Genomic DNA, 12,161 nt, shown 5'->3' with positions numbered 1-12,161 from the left:
GAACGGGCACCCTCCCATGGCGTACATCAACTACCCCCCGTGCTGTCAAAATGGTGGGCCTACTGTCTGAGTAGACTGGTTCTACCATGGCCTGGTAATCTCTACCTCTCAGACCAATAGCTGCCCGGCACCAAATCATCATTTCACTTTTCGGGGGCATGGCAATAGGGAAAGGGTCACACATTCTTACGCTACCAATCTCACCACCGGAGAGTTCCACCTGTTGCCGTCGCATCAGTGCCCGGATCTCTTTCTGGAGCACTCGCTGCTGGCCGGAGCTGGCGTTCTTGGCAACCTGCTGTAAAATGAAAATCACCTCTGCAAGACAATTTTCAATCACATTAGTTCCTAGAGTTATCTTTGGGTGACTCTCGCGCTTGTCAATGTCTACAATGATCAGTCCCTGTGCTGCCAGTTCGACTCTACCGATTTTAATGGTCATTTCTTTAAATCCGATCTGTGGCACGGGCTGACCATTACTCATGATGATACTCAAGTCGTCGTCTGGATAGCGGGTTATATCCGAGTCATTCCAGTACTGCTTGAAGAGCACGTACGGGATGGTGGTGACCTGTGACCCGGTGTCCAGTAGGGCACTCATAGGGATGCCATCCAGTACCACAGGCAAGACTGGACGTCCTCCCACATATTTGTCGCGCCAGTTCGATGGGCCTGGGGATCTTTTTCCTGGGGGTTGGCCCTCTACCCCAGGTTGTGCCAGTTTAAAGGACAGTACCTTGCCATATGTCCGGGTTGATTGCAGCAGCGGCAGATAGGTTGTCCGTCCTCGTTGTACCGGTCGCTGGGTCTTCCTCTGGCCGGTGGGGTCCTCCTTGGTCGACGCCACGGGATGTCCTCCGGTCCGGATGCCAGCTGGATCTTCCCTGGAGTGGAAACCTGTAAAGACTGCACAGTTCGGGTTAGCGCAGCAACGCTTTTAGCTAGCTCTTGGACCTGATGGTGCAGGTCCGGAGCCGGGTCATTGTTCAAAGCCTGCGCATCAGCCCCCACAGGCCCTGCCGACAAGGGCGCCGCCTCCTGGTGGTAAGTGATAGCTGGGCGCCTGTGGGTCACAACGCCACCCGGTGTCGGTTCTCGGAGCACCCGGATGGCTCTGTCCTTGAACTGTGCAAAGTCCAGATGAGGATCCTGTAAGGCTATGGCCCGCAACTGGGTTCAGTGGACATTGCAATATAGTCCCTCTATAAATTGCTCGGTCAACAGCCTGTCCTCGTTTCCCACGCTGTCAGGGTCGGTCTGCTTAATGGCTCTCAGGGCCTCTTGTAGGTTTAGTGCATAGTCCCTTATACTCTCATGTGCTCGCTGCTTGCACCCATAGAATCTAAGCTTAATCTCGGCTGAGGTGCGGGTATCAAAGGTGTCCCTCAGCCGGGTTAGTATCCCTGCGACAGTCCTCCTCCCAGGTGGCCAGGACTTTACCTCCCTTTGGGCTGCCCCGGTTAGTTGGGCCACCAGGATGCTCACTTTTTGCTCTTCTGTGAGGGGGTACACCTGGAAGAGGCTATCCAGTTTTTCTTTAAAGTCATTCAGGGTATGTGACTCCCCTGAGTACTGGGGTAGCCAGGCTGCTCCCGGGATATAGGGCATGGTGAAAGGCATGACTGCAGCAGCGGTGGTGCTGGCGGGGGTTGAGGCAGTGAAGCTCTCCTCCGTATCCGACATCTTTCTCCCCCCCTAGTGGACCGTGGCCTACCTTGCCATGATCCTCTTCCGTAGGCTGCGGCTCCGCAGTGGATCGTCAGGGTTGAGGACCTTCCGTCGCGCTCCTGTGACGTCGGCGTCTGCTGGGCTCCTTCCAGGACCTTACGCAACGTCCGGACGTGAGGCGGGGCTTCAGTTCTCGCGCGCTTTCGGAGTCCATGCCCCTCTTCTTCCCGCGCGGCGTCTTCAAGATGGGGTCCAACGGCGGGAAAACTCCACGGATGGCGGGAAGAAGGCAGAAGATGGTGCCGGATGGCGGGAAAACTTCGCGGATGGCGGGAAGAAGGTAGAAGATGGCGCCGGATGGCGGGAATCTTCACCACTGGTAAGTTTGAACAGTCTTTTTCAGGCACCCTGTACCCGGTGGTTGCGGGCACGAAATCCTGCCGACTATGCCAAAGTTGACGCGCCCCTGGGCCTACTTGGTGTAGCGTTGCGCACGCGGGGACTACCCGGAGCCGGGCCTGTTGGGGGTAGTAGTCTCGTGGCGGTAACCCGGTCCGTGCCCAGGGAGTCAAACTGTGTGGCTGAGTATTAGCAGTAGATGTTGGACGACTACGCCACCCGTTGAATGCAGCTATGGAGCTGCCGTTGCAGGGCAGACCGCTGAGGCCGGTGGAAGGATTGTGCAGCGTGGATGGGATAACCCCCAACGGGTGGGGTATGGCCTCAGGGCAGCCGACGTGGATGATGGGGGTAGCAGGAACCACTCAGAGACGATGCGGTGTAGTTCAGGGTCTTTACTGGTGACAAAAATAGACCCTCCCGGAGTACTGGCTAGCGGTCGGGGCCTGGTCAGTCCTTGAACAGATGGGATCTCCCCTGGCCAGGCGGAGTTGTAGGCCTCCCCAACTAGTTGTACTCTACTGGCTACCTTGCTAGAGGCGGGTAAAAGTAGCCCACGTCCCTGAGTGTACCGTGTGGTGCTCACCCGTATGGCCGGTGACTCGGGGCCTTCTAGTGGCTTCCGCTCCACGACGGCGGTGCTGGTCCCACGCGTGTGACCGTGCCTTCGGGTTTCTTGGCCAGAGGACCTGAAATCCCCTGCCGGTCGGTTTCTGCTGCTGGGTAAGGATTAGTCCCCACAGCCTTGGACTCCGGGTCCGGTGGTAACTCTTCAATCAGGGCGAGCTCTACAGCTGCCAGCCCCTGATTCCTTTTAGCACGACTTCCCCAGAGCTCCTGATCTCTCTTTCCTATAGCTGCTTCTCCTCTTCTTAACTAACTAACCCTGCCTCAGCCCCAGTTTTATATAGGGGAAGTTCTTCCCCTCCCAGGACTGGGCAGGAGGTGTGGCATGCATAGGATTCCTGACCAGGAGACCTCCCACCTGCTCACAGACGTAATATTGCTATTACTGTGGAAACCAGACCCCTGGGGTGCCACACCAGCACCTCAGCTACCTGTCTTTCTGCACCTTCCAGCACCGCAGCTACCTGTCTGCCTGCGCCTTCCAGTACCTCAATTACCTGTCTGCTTACGGCTTCTAGTACCTCAGTTACCTGTCTGCCTGCACCTTCCAGCACCTCAGCTACCTGTCTGCCTGCGCCTTCCAGTACCTCAGTTACCTGTCTTCTTACGGCTTCTAGTACCTCAGTTACCTGTCTGCCTGCGACTTCCAGTACCTCAGCTACCAGTCTGCCTGCGGGCGGCTTCCAGAACCTCAGTTACCTGTTTGCTTACAGCTTCTAGTACCTCAGTTACCTGTCTGCCTTTGGCTTCCAGTAACTCAGTTACCTGTCTGCCTGTGGCTTCTAGTACTTCAGTTACCTGTCTGCCTGCAGCTTCTAGTACCTCAGTTATCTGTCTGCCTGCGACTTCCAGCACCTCAGCTACCTGTCTGCCTGCACCTTCCAGTACCTCAGTTACCTGTCTGCCTTCGGCTTCTAGTACATCAGTTATCTGTCTGCCTGTGGCTTCTAGTACCTCAGTTAACTGTCCGCCTGCGACTTCCAGCACCTCAGCTACCTGTCTGCCTGCATCTTCCAGCATCTCAGCTACCTGTCTGCCTGCGCCTTCCAGTACCTCAGTTACCAGTCTGCTTACGGCTTCTAGTACAGTACCTCAGTTACCTGTCTGCCTGCACCTTCTACCACCTCAGCTACCTGTCTGCCTGCGCCTTCCAGTACCTCAGTTACCTGTCTTCTTTCAGCTTCTAGTACCTCAGTTACCTGTCTGCCTGCGACTTCCAGTACCTCAGCTACCAGTCTGCCTGCGGGCGGCTTCCAGAACCTCAGTTACCTGTCTGCTTACGGCTTCTAGTACCTCAGTTACCTGTCTGCCTTCAGCTTCCAGTATCTCCGTTACATGTCTGCCTGTGGCTTCTAGTACTTCAGTTACCTGTCTGCTTATGGCTGCCAATACCTTTGCTGCATGTCAGGAAATTTCTGCATTTCTGTTACCTGATTCCCGCGTGCCTCACCTGCCTGCTGCACCGACACTTGTGGCCCATGTGCCCACCCTTACCTTGGCTTGGAAGATCCACCTCACCATGTGAGCCTAACACTCTGCTCTTTGTACATGAGACCCGTATTAGGCAGCTCGGTGGCTCAGTGATTAGCTTTACTATCTATAGTGCGCTGCAGAGTATTATGGCAATATGGAATGGAAAGTAGTTGAAAAATAGATGAAAAATAGTATTATAGTAAATGATTCTTCCATACAAGCATTGTGTATTTCCGTTTCTGTTAAACACTTGTTACATTTGATACCCGGGCTGAGCGCAGATCGGTTGTATAAAGGAAATACGGCCACTGAACAAAAGCCGGATGCCATTTTTATCTTCAGCAAGACAATACCCAGGAACTGCCAATCATCAGAGCATTGGATATAATGAAATGGTTCAGAAATGGCCATGTCCCTGATTTCACTGCGCGCTTGTTACATTCCTGAACATATATAATTGCTCTTTTTCTTTGTAGCCTACACTAAATTCTGAGGTCTTTGTGCAGCATCTCATATGTGACTTCATATTTCTTCGTGAGTCATCCTGTAACAATCAGCGTGGCCCAGCAACCGGGTCAGACATATAAGCTCTGGCATAGGCAGCGTCGTTCTGTTCTTAGATATATTTACAACTCATTTATGCTTTGTTCAATGTAATGGTTTTCTGACATGGTAAAATAACAAAAACATCTCGGACTTATTAACACTTTGGTGTTGGGGTTACTATGTTTACACTAAGATTTTTCAGGAGTTTAGGGAGTGGATCCCGTGCTGTAATGTCTGTATACTCTTTCCCTTCCCCCCCTGCCCAGGAGATGTGGTATGATCTGACCATGTTCCTCCACGGTCAGATACATCCATTACACAGTACACAGCAGGGACACATTTATAAGATTATCTCAGCACAGGAACAATTTTTTTAAACACATCCAATTGTGGAACTTATTATTATTCCAAAATCTAGAGAATAAAATGAACTTTTGTTCGTGGGAAAACCGCTTTAAGCACTGTTAAAATATACCCCAAAAAAACTTTTAGGTAAAAAAAGTTAAAAATTCCTAAACGTTTCGAAAACTTTTCAAAACCACTTTAGTTCAAGAAAAACTCCTCCAAAATCTCCTTAAAAAAAGGAACGTTTCCTTACGCAGTTTCTGGTTAAAAACTTGTGGTTTCTAAACTCCTTAACCAACTAAGTATGAACATACCCAAAGTAATATGAGACAGAAGAACAGAAAAGAGGCGCTCCCTTTGCAGGATAATAAGAAAGGTGGTAGGGAGAGAACCGCTCACCTGGATGATTTGTGTGGAAGCAAAAGCTAAATGTCTGCTGCTCCAGCCATTGCACTCACACCCACCTGGATGGAGAAGGAAATCCAAGGCATAGTCGCGTACTATTTATTTAAAACAATGCGTTTCAGCATTTCGAAACGCGCTGTTTTAAATAAACTATTTTTATAAATACCTGCAACATCATTGACAGCACCCAGACACCACCGCCGATCTTCTTCCAATACCAAGTAATTTGAGAAAATTGTTACATATAAATGGGAAATGTCCTCTTGATTATTAGGCATTAAAATAATAATAGGGTGGCATATTGGCTGCCTCTGTCCTTCCAGGGCCCTTGGTGGCACATATGTGTCATTGAGATCAAATGAACTCAAATTTTGTTTATTGACCACTCTGATACACCGCTGCCATACCCATCTATTGTCATAAATATACCTGTATTTTGCTGATGAGAATGTTACATATATAGGTAGATCCAGAATGAATGTTCTACTTTGGATCGAAGGTTCCAGCTGACTATGATGCTTGCATGTATACCATTTGGGTCCATAGAAATGTATACTATGTAGAATAACATTATGGCCAGTACTCATGACCAGAAGAACAAACCAGGATCTGCAAACAAAACATAAACTAAAAAAGAGCTACAGGTGCATTCACTAAATTAGAATATCATCAAAAAGTTCATTTATTTCAGTTCTTCAATACAAAAAGTGAAACTCATATATTATATAGAGTCATTACAGAGTGATCTATTTCAAGTGTTTATTTCTGTTAATGTTGATGATTATGGCTTACAGCCAATGAAAACGCAAAAGTCATTCTCTCAGTAAATTAGAATACTTTATAACAACAGCTTGAAAAATGTTTTTAAAATCCGAAATGTTGGCCTACTGAAATGTATCAATACTTGGTCGGGGCTCCTTTTTCATCAATTACTGCATCAATAATAATAATCTTTACTTTTATATAGCGCCAACATATTCTGCAGTGCTTTACATACATTATCATGGCTGTCTCCATTGGGGCTCACAATCTAAATTCCCTATCAGTATGTCTTTGGAGTGTGGGAGGAAACCGGAGAACCTGGAGGAAACCCACGCAAACACGGGTAGAACATACAAACTCCTTGCAGATGTTGTCCTTGGTGGGATTTGAACCCAGGACCCCAGTGCTAACCACTGAGCCACAAGGCTACCCATCAATGCAGTGTGGCATGGAGGTGATCAGCCTGTGGCACTGCTGAGGTGTTATGGAAGCCCAGGTTGCTTTGATAGCAGCCTTCAGCTCGTCTGCATTGTTGGGTCTGGTGTCTCTCATCTTCCTCTTGACAATACCCCATAGATTCTCTATGGGGTTAAGGTCAGGTGAGTTTTCTGGCCAATCAAGCACAGTGATACTGTTGTGTGTAAACCAGGTATTGGTACTTTTGGCAGTGTGGACAGGGGCCAAGTCCTGCTGGAGAATGACATTTCCATCTCCTAAACGCTTGTCGGCAGAGGGAAGCATGAAGCGCTCTAACATTTCCTGGTAGACGGCTGCGCTGGCTTTGGTCTTGATAAAACACAGACGACCTACACCAGCAGATGACATGGCTCCCCAAACCATCACTGATTGTGGAAACTTCACACTAGACCTCAAGCAGCTTGGATTGTGGCCTCTCCACTCTTCCTCTAGACTCTGGGACCTTGATTTCCAAATGAAAATTGGAACTCTGGGTCCTTGTGGAGTGTGTCAATGACTGCCTTCTGGACAACTGTCAAGTCAGCAGTCTTCCCCATGATTGTGGAGCCTACTGAAACAGACTAAGGGACCTTTTTAAATGCTTAGGAAGCCTTTGCAGGTGTTTTTTGTTAATTATTTTAATTTACTGAGATAATGAATTTTGCGTTTTCATTGGCTGTAAGCCATAATCATAAACATTAACAGAAATAAACACTTGAAATAGATCACTCTGTTTGTAATGACTCTATATAATATATTAGTTTTACTTTTTGTGTTGAAGAACTGAAATAAATTAACTTTTTGATGATATTCTAATTTAGTGAGATGCACCTGTATATAGGCAGATCCAGATTAAACGTTCTACTTTGAATCGAAGGTTCCAGCTGACTATGATGTTTGCATGTATACCATTTGGGTCTATAGAAATGTATACTATGTAGAATAACATTCTGGCCAGTACTCATGACCAGAAGAACGAACCAGTCCAGGATCTTCAAACAAAACATAAACTAAAAAAGAGCTATGTGATATACAGTACAGACCAAAAGTTTGGACACACCTTCTCATTTAAAGATTTTTCTGTATTTTCATGACTTTGAAAATTGTACATTCACACTGAAGGCATCAAAACTATGAATTAACACATGTGGAATTATATAATTAACAAAAAAGTGTGAAACAACTGAAAATATGTCTTATATTCTAGGTTCTTCAAAGTAGCCACCTTTTGCTTTGGTGACTGCTTTGCACACTCTTGGCATTCTCTTGATGAGCTTCAAGAGGTAGTCACTGGAAATGGTCTTCACTTCACAGGTGTGCCCTGTCAGGTTTAATAAGTGGGATTTCTTGCCTTATAAATGGGTTTGGGACCATCACTTGTGTTGTGCAGTAGTCAGGTGGATACACAGCTGATAGTCCTACTGGATAGACTGTTAGAATTTGTATTATGGCAAGAAAAAAGCAGCTAAGTAAAGAAAAACGAGTGGCCATCATTACTTTAAGAAATGAAGGTCAGTCAGTCCAAAAAATTGGACAAACTTTGAAAGTGTCCCCAAGTGCAGTTGCAAAAACCATCAAGCGCTACAAAGAAATTGGCTCACATGAGGACCGCCCCAGGAAAGGAAGACCAAGAGTCACCTCTGCTTCTGAGGATAAGTTTATCCGAGTCACCAGCCTCAGAAATCGCAGGTTAACAGCAGCTCAGATTAGAGACCAGGTCAATGCCACACAGAGTTCTAGCAGCAGACACATCTCTACAACAACTGTTAAGAGGAGACTTTGTGCAGCAAGATTTCATGGTAAAATAGCTGCTAGGAAACCACTGCTAAGCACAGGCAACAAGCAGAATAGACAAGTTTGGGCTAAAGAACACAATGAATGGACATTAGACCAGTGGAAATCTGTGCTTTTGTCTGATGAATTCAAATTTGAGATCTTTGGTTCCAACCACCGTGTCTTTGTGCGATGCAGAAAAGGTGAACGGATGCACTCTACATGCCTGGTTCCCACCGTGAAGCATGGAGGAGGAGGTGTGATGGTGTGGGGGTGCTTTGCTGGTGACACTGTTGGGGATTTATTCAAAATCGAAGGCATACTGAACCAGCATGGCTACCACAGCATCTTGCAGCGGCATGCTATTCCATCCGGTTTGCGTTTAGTTGGACCATCATTTATTTTTCAACAGGACAATGACCCCAAACACACCTCCAGGCTGTGTAAGGGCTATTTGACCAAGAAGGAGAGTGATGGGGTGCTACGCCAGATGACCTGGCCTCCACAGTCACCAAACCTGAACCCAATCGAGATGGTTTGGGGTGAGCTGGACCGCAGAGTGAAGGCAAAAGGGCCAACAAGTGCTAAGCATCTCTGGGAACTCCTTCAAGATTGTTGGAAGACCATTTCTGGTGACTACCTCTTGAAGCTCATCAATAGAATGCCAAGAGTGTGCAAAGCAGTCATCAAAGCAAAAGGTGGCTAATTTGAAGATCCTAGAATATAAGACATATTTTCAGTTGTTTCACACTTTTTTGTTAAGTATATAATTCCACATGTGTTAATTCATAGTTTTGATGCCTTCAGTGTGAATGTACAATTTTCAAAGTCATGAAAATGAAGGAAAAATCTTTAAATGAGATGGTGTGTCCAAACTTTTGGTCTGTACTGTAAATGATGTCCAGAGCCATTGGGCGAGCCCAGCTGTAGTGTATTCTAAATATGATAGTTGGTAACAGAACCATGACCATCGTTCACCCAGGAGTCCACAGCATTTTCTGACTTTCCAGATAATCACTTTGTGTATTTCTTAGAAAAAATCTAAAAAGTTTGGTTTTTCTCCAGTTGTAATTTCACATCCTACACTGATGAGGACAAACAAGACAGGAAACAGCTAAATGGGTCTTTAACAATTTTATGCAATGTTCTTCTGAGCCTTATATAACCCTGCCCCCAGCACTGATTGGCAGCTTTCTGTGTACACCGTGCATTAGCATAAAACTGCTAATCGGTGGTGGGGCCATGGTTGGAGACACCTAGTCCTGTAGTGATAATAATCTCCTGCTGATAAAATATTGATTTTATAGAAACAGCAACACACAACCTAATAAGTGACACATCATTGTAATCAGGGTCTCTGCTCCTACATTGTTCTGCTATCAGATTACATAGCAAAAACTTGCAGACAGATTCCCTTTAATAGTTTTTGCACAATTTTGCTAAATCCATTCCAAAATTCCAATGTCACCATCATGCACTTGATTTTTTACATACTGTGACCCTTTCGGCTCTTGCAGTTTTTGGGACAAGAAATCATGGGACATCATGAGAAGTTGGGAAATCTCAGAAACGTGGCATCACATAACCTGAGCAGAATCAGGTAGATTGCCAAACATCAAAATAGTAAGTATATTAGAAATTGTATTGTTTGCAAAAGGTTAAAGGGGTTGTCCGGGACAATGGTCTATCCCTAGGAGAGGTCATCAATCTCTTGCTGTTGTTAAGGAACTGCTCAGCCCAGCTCCATCGATGGGATAGTGGCCATGGCCGAATACTGCCCATCCGCCCCCTAATGAGTTGAATAGGGGGCAGATATGCAATATCCAGCCGTGGCCACAATACTGTTGGGGGAGCTGTCTGTGCAGCTCCGCAACTGAGTAGTTCCGTCCACCGCCGACACTTGGAACAGCTGATTGATGGGGATACTGTGTGTCGCACCCCCACCGATCGGACACCGATCTAAGGATAGGACATCAATGTTAAAGTTCCAGATAACCCCTTTAAAGAAGGGGTTTGATTTTAGGAATGTCAATTTTAAGAAGAGTCTAGCAAAGTCTGTTTTGGCACCATCATACAAAATTATACTAAGAGTTTGCCTTCAATTTTACGGAAAATTTATGTGCAATTATTTACTTAACTGTAAGCAAAGGTTGGTTGCTAACTTATCTTTCCCTTATAGCGATAGCAAAGGAAATTGCAGAACCAATTGCTAGAATCTTTGAAAATTCCTGGAGAACAGGAGAGGTCTCAGAAGATTGGAGAAGGACAAACGTTGTCTCTATCTTCAAAAAAGGAAAGAAGATGATGCCAGGAAATTACAGGCCAGTGAGCCTTACTTCTATTCCAAGAAAGGTCTTTGAACAAATTATTAAGCAGCATGTATGTAAGTACTTGGATAACAATATAGTAATTAACCAGAGCCAGCATGAGTTTGTAGCAAACAAGTCATTCCAGACTAACCTAATTTCCTTCTATGATGGAATCCCTGACTGGGTGGATTAGGGAAATGTGATAGATATAGTATATCTCGACTTCAGCAAAGCATTTGATAAAGTATCTCATACTATCCTTATTGAAAAAATGACCAAGTATGGGATTGACAAGGCTACGTTTAGGTGGATTCATAATTGTCTCAGTTATCTTACTCAAAGAGTGGTAATAAATGGTTGTACATCCAATTGGAAGAGTGTTTCAAGTGGGGTACCACAAGGCTCTGTCCTGGCCCCAGTGTTGGTCAACATTTTTATAAATGATCTAGATAAGGGAATTGAAGATAAACTATTCAAATTTGCAGACAATGCACAGCTAAGAGAGATAGCTAACACTAGAGAAGACACAGAAAGGATTCAAAAGGCTCTAGATAAGCTTGAACAATGGGCAGCGACTGATAGAATGGTATTTAACAGGGAGAAATCCAAGATTCTACATTTGGGCAAGAAAAACAAAAAGTACATCTACAGAATGGGAGGCATAGAACTAAGCAATAGCACAAGTGAAAAAGACTTGGGTATACTAATAGATCACAGACTGCATATGAGTCAACAGTGTGATGCAGCAGCAAAAAAGGCAAACACAGTTTTGGGATGTATTAACAGAAGCATACAGTCTAGATCACGTGAAGTAATTATCCCCCTCTACTCCTCCTTAGTCAGACCTCATCTGGAATACTGAGTCCAGTTCTGGGCACCACATTTTTAAAAAGACATTGAAAAACTGGAGCAAGTTCAGAGAAGAGCTACCAGGATGCTGAGCAGACTGCAAACTATGTCTTACGAGGAACGATTAAAGAATCTGGGAATGTTTAGCTTGCAAAAAAAGGAAGCTAAGAGGAGACTTAATAGCTGTCTACAAATATATGAAGGTATGTCACAGTGTAGAAGGATCATCCTTATTCTCATTTGCACATGGAAACATGAGAAGCAATGGGATGAAACTGAAAGGGAGAAGATACAGATTAGATATTAGACAAAACGTTTTGACAGTGAGGGTGATCAATGAGTGGAACAAGCGGCCACGAGAGGTGGTGAGTTCTCCTTCAATGGAAGTCTTCAAACAGAGGCTGGACAGACATCTGTCTGAGATGGTTTAGTGAATCCTGCATTGAGCAGGGGGTTGGACACGATGACCCTGGAGGTCCCTTCCAAATCTAACACTCTATGATTCTATAAAATAATCCCATAAGCAAGAGATCCAATTAGGGTTCTCCT

The 12,161-nt window shown here is 45.8% G+C and overlaps 1 long non-coding RNA gene across 1 annotated transcript in view; it reads left to right on the top strand.

Annotated features, from left to right (window-relative positions):
• The window catches only part of LOC141161000 (uncharacterized), a 70,523-nt gene extending 58,630 nt beyond the window's left edge, over window positions 1-11,893 (top strand). Inside the window, exons 2-4 of the long non-coding RNA XR_012250610.1 lie at window positions 9,972-10,077; window positions 10,634-10,837; window positions 11,603-11,893. This is a non-coding gene — a long non-coding RNA (uncharacterized lncRNA). The remainder of the gene's footprint in view (window positions 1-9,971; window positions 10,078-10,633; window positions 10,838-11,602) is intronic.
• Window positions 11,894-12,161: the final 268 nt, after the last annotated feature.

Source organism: Phyllobates terribilis, unplaced genomic scaffold (assembly GCF_046119375.1).
Source record: "Phyllobates terribilis strain yellow unplaced genomic scaffold, ASM4611937v1 Scaffold_9__5_contigs__length_417890890, whole genome shotgun sequence".
Taxonomy (NCBI): Eukaryota; Metazoa; Chordata; class Amphibia; order Anura; family Dendrobatidae; genus Phyllobates; species Phyllobates terribilis.
This window is presented reverse-complemented; position numbering and strand designations above follow the sequence as displayed.